This window comes from Cervus elaphus, chromosome 18 (assembly GCF_910594005.1).
Source record: "Cervus elaphus chromosome 18, mCerEla1.1, whole genome shotgun sequence".
Lineage (NCBI taxonomy): Eukaryota > Metazoa > Chordata > Mammalia > Artiodactyla > Cervidae > Cervus > Cervus elaphus.
The window spans coordinates 41,216,097-41,227,410 of NC_057832.1; positions in this window are offsets into that span (position 1 = coordinate 41,216,097).

The following is an 11,314-nucleotide window of genomic DNA, read 5'->3' on the forward strand; positions in this document are numbered from 1 at the left end:
AGGTTGGAAATATCAATGAAATTATTGGACCACTTCAGAAAGTTCTATCAAATGCAAGAGGGGAAGGGATTATTGCTTGACACTGGAAAATAATGGAGATTTTGTGTGTATGTAACTAGAATCAGAGAAAAGAAAGCTTATTTAAATACCTCAGTTAAATAAGAGTTGGTAGTGAAAGCAGAATACAAATGGAAAACTCTCCCCTATAAAGAAATTCCTAACTGATGGCAACCACCATCACAAGCCAGTGTCTTGACCAGAGATTGTACAAAATTTGTCTCAAATTTCCAAGTAAACCGATTTATTTCCATAAATGGATTTCTTCTGTTAGAATCAGAGCCTCATGCTTCATGTGAACTTAAATGAGAAATTATTACCATAATACAGAGTTAACAGGTAAAAGAGAATTAATAAGGAGAAGCAAAACGTCAAAATTTTGGAACTGATGAATCAAATATCAAATTACTGGATGATAGATCAGTCAGTATGAATGTTTACTAATAACTACATTTTGCCTTTAAATTAATTTTCTGACCACTTCCTTTAGATTACTAAAGAGTGGATCAACTTGGGTATTTTAATTTTATAGAAACAAAGATGATTAGAACAAAAACTGGAGCCTTTTGAGACCAATTAGAAAATATACTAGACCAAACTATCAGGTAAACAAAAATATCATTAGGTTTAGACCATGTACATTGGATTTAAAGAATTTAAAGTGCTCAGTTATAATGTCTATGTTACTTCTGTTCCTGGTGGTTTCTTGAAATATTCTGTAGGAATTGGAAAAAGAGAGAGACATAAAAATTTCATTTGTGCTAAGGTGACTATCCCTGGATTGGCTTTTCTTCCTCTAGACTGGAAATGTTCATTTGAGCAACATTTTCGAGAAATTTTTCCTAAAATTAAAGAACTTCAGCTTAGTTGCTCCCTCATGTTAAATAGCTTTAGGAGTGGTGACTTGAAAAGCTAGCAAGAATAGTGAGATTAGCAGGGATCTAAGAGAAAATAAAAGATCCTGCAGTTGATTCTTTATTTTCAGTATTTGAAATGAGTACCATTATAAGATGCAGCTTTAATACTTTGTGATTATGAGTATCCCTGTGCATTCTATCTGTTTAATTCATTCTCATAAAATGAAGAAGAGAAAAGCTCAATGGAACAAACTGAGTGATTTAGGAGCCATTTCTTATTTGTCACTTATTTAAAATAATAAGTTCCAAAGCAAACAAAAAGTAATTTATTGGAAATTATTGTGCTTTTCCCCTATGATATTTCAAATTTTTTCAGAGACTAAATTTTTTAGAATCTATGCAAATTGAAAATATATTTTGTTAATAAAAATTTTGTAATATGAAAGTAGATGAAGATGCTCATTGATAATAGCAGAGAAGATTATTTAGCTTATTTATTTAGTTTATACCTCCAGTTCTTACCAAAATAAAGCTTTTTATCCTGGTCCTGCAACTTTGAAGTTATTAAAAATGTAAATATAGAAGAGATTTTTACTTTATAAAATTTCTGTTCCACTGCAAAAATTTAAATATATTTTTTAACAAGAAAAGTCCTGGAGTCCTTCCTCCTCGAGTGAAAAAAGAGAAAAAGAAAAAAAAAAAAAAAACAAGAAAAGTCCTTATGGTCTAAAATCAGAACGAATAACATTTGAAAACAAAGAAGCCAATCAAATTTGGGTTAATTTTTCCTTCTACCTCCTGTGATGTTGTGTTTTTCATGTTGAAAATCTTTCATGCTGATAACACATTCAAAAGTAGACACACTGTACTTTACATTTTAAGCTTACCTCATTTTTCTTTGTTCTTTTTATTTTGTAATATAATGAACTTGAAGTAATTATGTACCACTTATTCATAGCTTAGACTACACATGTAGGCTGGTCTCAACTAAGTCATTATTTTCCATGAAACCTGTGATTCTTGACACTAGAAATAACCTCTCACTCCTCTGATGTTAGGGTTTTGAAATGTGAATTTGACATAGCACTTTTTATATTGTAAGACATTTATCATTAAAATTATTTAAACTTATGTCCTCTATCAGTGTAAGCAAGTCTGATTTATCCTTGTAAATAAAGTAAACTCCAAGTTTGCAGAGGTTTTTTGTTCGATTTGGTTAGGTCTATGTTGCTTATTGGAGAAGGCAATGGCACCCCACTCCAGTACTCTTGCCTGGAAAATCGGGAGGAGCCTGGTGGGCTGCAGTCCATGGGGTCGCTAAGAGTCGGACACAACTGAGCGACTTCACTTTCGCTTTTCACTTTCACACATTGGAGAAGGAAATGGCAACCCACTCCAGTGTTCTTGCCTGGAGAATCCCAGGGACAGGGGAGCCTGGTGGGCTGCCCTCTATGGGATCACACAGAGTCGGACACGACTGATGTGACTTAGCAGCAGCAGCATGTTGCTTATTGCTAATTTCCCATTACCTAAAATTGACACGTAGTATATACTCAATAAATATTTGTTGAATGAATGAACACATGATACTGTCTAACATCCAGCCTTTTATGAAGCAAGTCTTCAGTTTAAGTTGTAGAACATACAAATGCTGGGGTTTGGGGGTACAAATCCACACTATTCCACCCTCTAAAATATATGTGGTAACCCTGTTTCAAAGAAAGAAACTAGTTACTTTGGGGATTGAGAATACAGACTAACTCTGCAATAAAATAAAACTATTTAGTTTCCAGTTTTGTGAAGGTGCTGAAGAATCTGATTAACTCTATTATCAGTACAATCACATCAGATAGAGCATCATAAACTTTAATCACTTCATGCACAGACTAACTTCTAAAAAATAATACAGAGCAGAACTGAATTCAAAGGAAACTTTTGAGACTTAGTGTATGAATGATTTTTGTGACATTTGGCAACTTACATTGAGTAAGTATAAGGTTTTTATGATATAATCCTGTTTTAAGAGAAGAAATGATTTTTTTAGAAGAAATGATTTTTTTAAAATTGTCCAGAAAAAGAACCAGTCTATGATCAAAAACTCTAAATTACTACACAGTCGTTTTCAAGTTAAAAAAGTAAAGTTGCCGAGAACCTCATACAGATTATCAAATGGGATTCTGGAAAGTTACTGTGAACTCTTCCCCTTCCACTTTGAAATAACTGTGGTTTTTCAGGTATGGAAATCTATGCTTTTGATTTTTATGGAATCCTTAATTTTTACATTTATCATTTCATGATGGGCAATATCAAACAGTTAGCATTATCCAAAATGTAGTAGTACAAAGTCATATGGTTTTATCATGTGGTTAGCTAACAAAAATTGTTTAATCATTAGATTCTGAAAATGATGAATCTAGCAATACATTTTTCTGTAAAGACTTTCATGTTTTGGGTATATTTTGAACTGGACTTGTTCACATCTCCAATTCTCTTTAATACATGTGGTGTGTGTGTGTGCTCAGTCATGTCTGACTCTTCGCAATCCCCAAGAACTGTAGCCTGCCAGACTCCTCTGGCCATGGAATCTTCCAGGCAAGAATACTGGAGTGGGTTGCCATTTCCTTCTCCAGGGGATGTTCCCGACCCAGGGATTGAACCCGTGTCTCTTACATCTCCTGCATAGGCAGACAGATTCTTTACCACTGCGCCACCTGGGAAACCCTAATCAGTGTCATCAAAAAACCTTTGGTGTAGTGGTGTTTTCTTATTTATTCAACAAATATTTGAGCCCCCAAAGGAGTAGGACATTGGGGAGGGCAGAAATTGATATGTGAGATGTGGTCCTTTCTCACCCTGTAAGAGGAACATATAAATGCCATTTATGCAGCCCTTGAAAATGTCAATGACATACCCCAAAAGCCCTTAACTTTCTTTAATGGCCCATAAAGATTGTTTTTAGGAATTCTTGCAAACCCTTCTTGAATATATCTGAATATGAAATATCAAAACTGTCTTCAAAAAACAATGACTTTATCAAATAAACGAAAAAACTTTCTTTTTCTCAGAAGTTTTTTGGTTCATCATGTCCTAACAGAGACGGGCATAGAGGTCACAAGAAACTCACTACTTACCCTCCAAAGAACTTGTTTTTTTCCAAAGATCTCTCAGGAGTGAAAGGATGCTTTCTAATTCTAAATACCAAACAAGTTCACATTCATCCTACCAGTTCCTTTCAGCAATTTTTGAACCTTAACCGTATAACCTCTTGTTTTAATGTTCTAGTTTATAGAATCTGGGTTCTTTCAGTCTGGTATCTTAAGATACTCATTGATGGCTATCTTTGATTATTTATTGCCTTTTTCTGGACTTCTGTCTTCCTTTCATTGTTTTTGGAACAATAGTCAACATCCAGGCAGGGGTTCACTATAATTTCATGAAAGGAGAATTTCTATTTTTTCATCTTGCTTCGGTAATGTGCAAGTATCACCCAGACTGGATAGATTTCAGGCTTCTTGGACCTGCATCTCAGGCTGCTATTCAAACGCAGCTATACACATAACTTCTCAATCTCTTTCTGAGGTATTGGTTATTGCTTGGTTGAGAGCTCCTCACTTTTCCTCTTACTTACACTGAAGCTTGCTTTGTACTCTTTATGTTCTTTCTTTTAAAGTCTTTATTGCTTCTGTTTTATGTTTTGTTTTTTTGCCTCGAGGCATGTGGGATCTTAGTTCCCTGACCAGGGATTGAATGTGTGCCCCCTGCATTGGAAGTTGAAGTCTTAACCACTAGACCACCAGGGAAGTCCCTGCAGCCCTCCAGGCTCCTCCTCCATAGAATTCCCCAGCAAGAATACTGGAGTGGGTAGCAGTTCCCTTCCCCAGGGGATCTTCCCAACCCAGGGATCAAACCCAGGTCTCCTGAACAGCAGGCGGGCTCTTTACCATCTGAGCCACCAGGGAAGCTGGTGATCAGAAGACACATTTATAGGAATGGATGGAGGGAAAGAAATAACTGTAAACTGGTGTGTTAATGTGGTGAAAAAAAATCGTCAGCACTGGTCTATCCCACAGAGGATACTGTTTGCTACTGTTGTTGTTTAGTCATGTCCAACTCTTGCGACCTCATGGCCTGGCTCCTCTGTCCATGGGTTTTCCCAGGTAAGAATACTAGAGTGGGTTACCATTCCCCTCTCCAGGGGATCTTCCCAACCTAGGGATCGAACCCCTGTCTGCTGCATTGGCAGGCAGATTCTTTGCTGCAGAGACACTAGGGAAACCAAGAATACTCTTACCTACCAATGATGAACATATCAGGTTTATCTCAACGGTGTCACATGCAAGCTTAACCTTATAATTTTATCTAACTGTTCCATAATTTGAAAATGACTGGACTGGACTAAGTGATCTTTAAAGCCCCTTTGAACTCTAGTATTTCACTAATTCTCCTGAAACAGTTAATTGCTACCCAAGGCTGATTTTCCTTATAGCTTACTGGTTGCTGTATAGTATTTAAATACTCTCTAGAGAAATTTATATCACAAGAATACTGGAGTGGGTTGCCATTTCCTCCTCCAAGGGATATTCCTGACCCGGGGATTGAACCTGCGTCTCTTGTGTCTCCTTCACTGCAGACGGATTCTTTACCCGCTGTGCCATCAAGGAAGCAAAGGGAAACATTACAGCCAACACGGAGACATAATTCAGTTGATTTTTGTGGGAACAAATGCAGAATACACAAGAGGATAATAATTTCCATCTAAAGAGTTGTCATCATAGCAGAATTCATTTTTTTGAAAAACCTCACTTATAAGTAAGCGTGAGAGGAAGAGGGAGTGAGCTTTTGTCCCCCAGGCACGAGCCTTTAGAAATTCTAGCATCACTTTAAAAAAATTAACCATTTGACCATTAACCATTTTGACTGTAGTAAACTGTACAATTCAGTGACATTTACTACATTATGTAGTTATGTGATCTTCCCATTACTTAGTTTCGGAGCCTTCTCCTCACCCCAAGAAGAAACCTGATCTAACACTACTTTTAAGAACTGAGGGAGCCAACATTTCACAGACCCTTGGTCATCATTTGCTCTTTCGGTTCTACTACATGTAAAATTAAACATGAGTTCTAGCCAAACTTTAGTACTCACCTTCACCTTCTTATAGGCTGAAACTATCAAGATTCAAGAAACAAAGACTAATTAAATTCATACCTTAAATAGACAAAGTATTAAATAATGAGAGAGTTTAAAGTCAATATATTCTTGTCTATTATGTAATGGTTTTATCTAACTGGTGATCTTTTAAAAATTTTTTTAGACTATTCTGTTTATATAGTACACAATTTGCTACTAGTTGCACTTTTCTCACACTATGAGACCATAACTTGTTTTCTAAAGGATTAATCTGCTAAAAAAGATTCTATACCTACTTGCATTATAGTTAGCTAAGTGAAATTCCTTGTGCTAGCCAGGAATGGTAATTCACACCACATATGCTATAGAAGGGCTTCCCTGGTGGCTCAAATAGTAAAGAGTCTGCCTGAAATGCAGAAGACCCTGGTTCAATCACTGGGTCAGGAAGATCCCCTAGAGAATGGAATGGCTACCCACTCCAGTATTCTTGCCTGGGAAATCTCATGGACAGAGGAGCCTGGTGGGCTATAGTCCATGGGGTGGCAAAGAGACATGACAGAGAGTGTAATACTTCCACTTCACACATGCTACAGAAATGCTCTTTGAGGAACTGGGTTAGCCATCTTCCTTTTTTTTTCTTTGATATTTTGCTGCTGAAAACTGGGATTATTTTTACTTTCAAAGCTAAGGTTTTTTCCCAGTTTTTTAAGAAAGTTATAATTAAATATGGATTAGCCACAGTTGTCTCCTTTTTAAGTTATAGGTTGGAAACATTTCAATTTTTATTTAAATAAATTTGTGCTTATAGAAACTTTGAAGAAATCGTACAGTGAATCCATATACCTTTTTGATTTATCTTTGTATATACACATTGTTTTTTTGTATGAACTATTTGAAAAAGGCTTCAGTCATCTTGACGCTTCACCCTTTCAGTCTGCAACTTCTAAGAATAATAATATTCTCCCATAGAATCATTATGCTATTTTTCACAGCTAAGAAAATTAACATTAATTCAATCATGTTAGCTAACATGCATTATTCAAATTCACTTTGCCAAACTGACCCAAATACCTTTTGTGGATGTTTATTTGTTAGGGTCTAGATGCAATCAAGTTTTAAGTGTAGCCTACAGAAATCATATCTTTTCCATGTCTTTAAATCCACGCCATTCCATCCCCACCCCAGCCTTTCAGGTTGGTTGGTTGTAGAATTTCTTACATTCTGAATTCGTCAGATTAGTTTCTCCAAATTAGATTCAGGTTAAACAGTTTTGGTAAGAATACTCTTAAAGTTGTAAACCCTACACTTTATTACAATACAGGTTCATGGAGCACTTATGTTGTTCCACTACTAATGTTGCTAAATTTGGTTCTTTTGTTAATGTGGTAACTGCCAGCTCTTTCCATTGTAAAGGAATAGTCCTTTCTTTTATGATTTTTAAAAATTTTTTTTCTTTTATGATTATAATGTAGCATGAAACTTTGACTCTATGCAAATATCCTTTTTTCCAACAACCATTCATCCAAGGGTTTTAGAATCCATTGATAATTTCTGACTGAATTTGTTATTATATTGAGGAATAGATGATGACTTTATAATTCTGTCAGTTATACGTTTACTAACTGGTATTCACCTGTAAAGAACTATCCCACACTTTCTCTGTGTGTGTGTGTTAGCCTTCATTTTTAAGAGTTTGTGGTGGGGTGTGTGTGTGTGTGTGTGTGTGTGTGAAACTGGGGTGTGTGTGTGTGTGTGTGTGTGTGTGTGTGTGTGTGTGAAACATGAAGTTTGACCCTTTAATATATTTACAAATATTTTCTGCAGTTTATCATTTTCCTTCAACTTTATGGTATTTGTCATACAGTTTATGTCTCTATGTCATTTATCAATTTCTCTTATTGCAAATGGATTTTGAGTTAATAGAAAGGATTCTCTCATACTTAAATTATAAAGAAATTTGCTTATGCTTTTTTTCAAACTGGTATGATTTCATTCCTTTTATTTAAATCATTGCCTCATTCTAATAAAAAATAAAAACAGAACTACAAAAAAGAATAGCTATTGAGAGAACTCCCTGGCAGTCCAGTGGTTAGAATTCTGCATTCTTACTGCCAAGGATCTAGTTTCAATCCCTGGTTGGGAACTAAGATCCCACTAAGTCATGTGGCATGGCCCCAGAAAAAGAAAAAAAAAAGGACAGTTATTGAATTTGTCAAGAGTTATTAGACAACTTGGAGATAATCATATGATTTTTCTCCTTAGACTATTACTATGATGAATTTACTATTAAACATCCTTGTATATACAGAATGAATCCTCCTTGGTGCATTTTTTTTTTTTGATGCATTTGTTTTAAATGCTGCTTGGATTCTACTTGCTAATAACTCATTCAGAATATTTGCATTGTCATCTTAAATTTGTCTGCAGTTTTCTGTTTTGTGCCACTTTTAAGTTTAGATATCAATGTTAAACTTACTTCACAAAACAATTTGGATTTTTAAAAAGGTTTTCTGAGATAATCTGGATAACCGTGGTATTACCTGGTTTTTGAGTCAGAATTACCCTTGGAAATCACCTGGGCCTGGCACATTTTCCTGAATTAGTTCTTTAATAAATGTATCTATTTCTTCTAGAAATTGGTGTGTTTAAGCTTTCTGTCACTATGGAGGACATCACTGATGAAAGGAAGCATATTTCAACATGAGTAAGCTCAACTGATACCTCCAGTTCAAATCCATCACAGCAGAGATCTCCCTCACCTTCCCTTATTCTTTCTATGTATTTCTATCTTCCTTCTCTCACAAAAAGAAAAATAGCGGCTGCCAACAGCAGTTATTTCCACTCATTATTTTCAAATTATGCACAGCTTCAATTCTGTTAAGTCCAAAAGACTGTTTTTTTCATTTGGGGAAGGTTATGAACACCTCTTAGAATCTAATGGAAGTGTTCAACTCTTTCTTTAGAAAAACAAACACAAACACAGCTAGTTCTGAACACATATTCAAAGGCTCAGGGTTTCTCTAACACTACCCCCAAGCCAAGGACCCTAGGTTAAGCCTCATTTCCTTAAACTACCTCCTGTAAGGAGTATCTTGTTCTAAAGAAAATTCAGTGATTAGATGGAGAGTTGGGTTAGATCATTTTAAGACATTACTCAACCCTGAGGTTCCAATTTAGAATGTTTAACTGAATGGTAAAACAAAACGAAGCAGTGTGAAAGACTGACCAAGCATTTATGGACTACTTATCCAAATTACCAATTTTAAAGGACTATATGAATTTAAGAATGGCAACTGAGAGATGCTTCCAGGTAAGAGGGTGCCTCTCTCTCTCTTTTTTCTTGAATAATTTTCTACAAAAATTTGTTTTTTCCCAGATATTGAGAATTATTTTTCACTGAATTTGATGAAGTATACCTACCACTCCATATTTTAAAATTCTACATTTTATCTTCAGAGTTAAAAAAATAATCACAATTTGATTACATTGTTTTAGATAGATAAAACACCTATGTTTTTTAATTCAAACAGTACTAAAAATGGTACTGTGAAATTTAAGCCTCCCTTCAGTATGTGACCTGCAGTCAACTAGTTTACCTCCCAAGAGGGAATGTCCATGTCATATGTATTTCCAGAGTACTTACAGCAGGTATTTTCATATTTCCACTTCATGAGTGAACACATACATGGGTGAACATACCTAGAGACACAGGAATGGCAGCATAGAATATATATTGTACTACACCTTGTTTTTCACTTTACCCATGTATTTTGATGGTTATAGCAGTACATATAGCTTGTATCATTTTCTTAAGGTTTTTCATTTTTTGAATGACTTAACAGTTTTGAATAGGTTGCCATAATGTATTTTTACTAGTTTTCTGTTGATGGACATTTAAGTTGCATCAATAAGGAATTTCATATGTGAATATTTGTGCCCATGTTCATGTATATCTAAAGTATATTTCTAGAGATAGCTATTAAAATTATTTTGGGTAGTTTTGGTGGTTTTGGTGGTTGGTTCAGAGACTGAACCCAGGCCCTCAGCTGTGAAAGTGCTGAGTCCTAACCACTGGACCCTCAGGGAAGTCCCACTATTTAAATTTTAAAGCAAACTTTTCATATTATATAGTTTGGCAATTAGTAAGTAAAATAAGTGTATATCTTTGGGTGTATCTTAAGATATAAACCCAATTTAAAATGTCAATTAGTTTTTAAAATGTACTAGTATCCTATTCTCCAGAGATGACTTGGAATTCTAATGTTCAATTCAGATTTAGAGTACTGTATATTATCAACATATTGAACTCAAACTTTGGCCCATTTCTGTGAATATTCATGTTATGATTTGGTAAAGTTTTATTTATTATTTTTTGGCAGCATGCAGGATCTGGTCAGGATTTCCTGTGCCTGCTGTGCCCGTTGGAAGTGTAGAGTCTTAACCACTGGACAGCCAGGGAAGTCCCAAGATTTAGTAAAGTTTTGATCAGCTCTTGGAGTGATATGGTTAATTAAATGCTCTCATCAATTGACTTTTAGTGAGAAACCCTTTTATTTCAACTCCTGAAATTTTAAAACTGTTTGCTTCCTGCTTTTACTCCAATAAAGAACTTTTAACAATCTTCACACACCTTAATGTCTAACTGTATTTTATTGTGGAAATTATAGGACCTTTACTAAACAGTCTAAAAGTCGTGGAATGAAAATTGTTTCACTAAATAAGATCTTAGCACTTTGTTTTTTTATGACACATCTCTGTCACCTAAGAGTAGAATAACCCTTAGCTTAGTGAGAACTTAACTTCTGTGCTGTGTGGTGCCGGCGCTCAGTCATGTCTGACTCTTTGCAACCCCATGGACTGTAGCCCATCAGGCTCCTCTGTCCATTGGGATTCTCCAAGCAAGATTCCTCCAGGGGATCTTCCCAACCCGAGGATTGAATCCAGGTCTCCTGTATTGCAGGCAGATTCTTTACCACCTGAGCTACCAGGGAAGCCCTAACTAACTTTTACTTGAACTCAAATACAACCTTCTTTTTTTATACCAATTCAGTCTGTCTGGAAAGTCAATTTACAGAATTAATTCTCTAATACAGTAAGTACTAAAGAAGTACTAAGAATAATTATTGGTATGAAAAGGTTTCTGTGCTCTGTAACTGTTAAAAATATAAACCCTGACTGTATATATTTAATAAAAAATATTATAAAGTGGTGAATATAATTTTATGTAAACTATACAATAAAGCTGATCTAAAGAGCTAGAGGAATGATTG